Source organism: Vulpes vulpes, chromosome 10, assembly GCF_048418805.1.
Source record: "Vulpes vulpes isolate BD-2025 chromosome 10, VulVul3, whole genome shotgun sequence".
NCBI lineage: Eukaryota > Metazoa > Chordata > Mammalia > Carnivora > Canidae > Vulpes > Vulpes vulpes.
The window spans coordinates 95,151,101-95,153,684 of NC_132789.1; positions in this window are offsets into that span (position 1 = coordinate 95,151,101).

Genomic DNA, 2,584 nt, shown 5'->3' on the forward strand with positions numbered 1-2,584 from the left:
AACATTGGGGTGCAGGTGTCCCAGCGTTTCATTGCATCTGAATCTTTGGGGTCAATCCCCAGCAGTGCAATTGCTGGGTCGTAGGGCAGGTCTATTTTTAACTCTTTGAGGAACCTCCACACAGTTTTCCAGAGTGGCTGCACCAGTTCACATTCCCACCAACAATGTAAGAGGGTTCCCTTTTCTCCGCATCCTCTCCAACATTTGTGGTTTCCTGCCCTGTTAATTTTCCCCATTCTCAAAAACCTCCCAAGACACAAAAGTCCAGGGCCAGATGGCTTCCCAGGGGAATTCTATCAAACGTTTAAAGAAGAAACCATACCCATTCTACTAAAGCTGTTTGGAAAGATAGAAAGAGATGGAGTACTTCCCAAACTCGTTCTATGAGGCCAGAATCACCTTAATTCCAAAACCAGACAAAGACTCCACCAAAAAGGAGAATTACAGACCAATATCCCTGATGAACATGGATGCAAAAATTCTCAACAAGATACTAGCCAATAGCATCCAACAACACATTACGAAAATTATTCACCATGACCAAGTAGGATTTATCCCTGGGACACAAGGCTGGTTCAACACTCGTAAAACAATCAGTGTGATTCATCATATCAGCAAGAAGAAAACCAAGAACCATATGATCCTCTCATTAGATGCAGAGAAAGCATTTGGCAAAATACAGCATCCATTCCTGAGCAAAAACTCTTCAGAGTGTAGGGAGAGAGGGAACATTCCTCGACATCCTTTTCTTTTTTTTACATTTTTTTTTAATTTTTATTTATTTATGATAGTCAAAGAGAGAGAGAGGGAGAGAGGCAGAGACACAGGCAGAGGGAGAAGCAGGCTCCATGCACCAGGAGCCCGATGTGGGATTCGATCCCGGGTCTCCAGGATCGCGCCCTGGGCCAAAGGCAGGCGCCAAACCGCTGCACCACCCAGGGATCCCCCATTCCTCGACATCTTAAAAGCCATCTACAAAAAGCCCACAGCAAATATCATTCTCAATGGGGAAGCACTGGGAGCCTTTCCCCTAAGATCAGGAACAAGACAGGGATGTCCACTCTCACCACTGCTATTCAACATAGTACTGGAAGTCCTCACCTCAGCAATCAGACAACAAAAAGACATTAAAGGCATTCAGATTGGCAAAGAAGAAGACAAACTCTCCCTCTTCGCTGGTTATCTGACTTTTGACTTAAATACAAAACGTTTTAATGAAATAAAGAAATATTTTGTAAGTTATATGTTTAAAATATGTTCCTTTTTAAAAAGTTAGTGATGTTCATAGTGATCATTTGTAAGACCCAATTAGACATCATAGTATCCATTAATTAATATTAGTGAAAATAATTTCTATATGCTCTCAAAAAGGAACCATCAAAACTGAAACAATAGTGTGCCAAAATTTATAAAATCAATTCCTTTAAAAATTATGCCTATAAGGAAAACATCTTACTTTGAAAGTTAAATATTAATTTTATCAGATTGGATTCTATTTTAAACTCTTCCTAATTAAAAAGAATCTAGGTGATAATTCATTAAGAATCAGACAAATGAGCAATCTCAAACATTAAAGTATTTTTAAAACATTCATTTAGCAATATTTGGTATAATGGCAACATTGTCTTCATTTTGAAGTGTCTCAATCTTCTCAATAGATACATGATAGATAAGTTTATGAGTAGACAGATGATGATGATAGATGAAATATTAGATTGATAGATTAGATAGATGATAGTAGATACATGAATAGATCATTAGGTGGAACATGGTACAATATTAAAATTGGAGAGAATACTGAATTTATTACACAGTGATGTAATATTTAGTGTGTTTGTTTTCTGCAGCATTGGTGATGGAGTTAGTGAGAGAGAGAGAAAAATCATATAGTCTTTAGCATCACTAAACACTGGGACCACTCCACTCACATAAGTATAAAATAAAGATTTTTTTTAAGTGCTGAATCACTGAATTCTACTCCAGAAACCAAAATGCACTCTATGATAACTAAGTAAAATTTACATTAAAAAGGTTTTTTTAGGGGTGCCTGGGTGGCTCAGTCAGTTAAGCATCTGCCCTCAGTTCAGGTCATGATCCCAGATCCTGGGATTGAGCCTACTATCAGGCTCCCTGCTCCATGGGGAGCCTGCTTTTCCCACTCCCTCTGCCTGCTGCTCCCCCTGCTTGTGCACACTCTCTATCTCATTGTCAAATAAAAAAAATAAGATTTTTTTAAAAAGTGTATCTAATTTATGCATATGTGTTTTTTAAAATATCTTATTTATTTATTCATAAGAGACACACACAGAGAGAGAAAGGCAGTGATGCAGGCAGAGGGAGGAGAAACAGGCTCCATGCAGGGAGCCCAATGTGGGACTCAGTCCCAGGACTCTGAGATCACAATCAGAGCCAAAGGCAGATGCTCAACCGCTGAGCCACCCAGGCATCCCTATGCATATGTTCTTGAACAGAGTAATCTTGAATATATGGGTATTCTCTATATAACAGTTAAGTAATATTGAAGAATAAGAAGTAACAAAAATAGTTTTATTTTTGTAGAATATGATAGCCTTTGAAACAATTT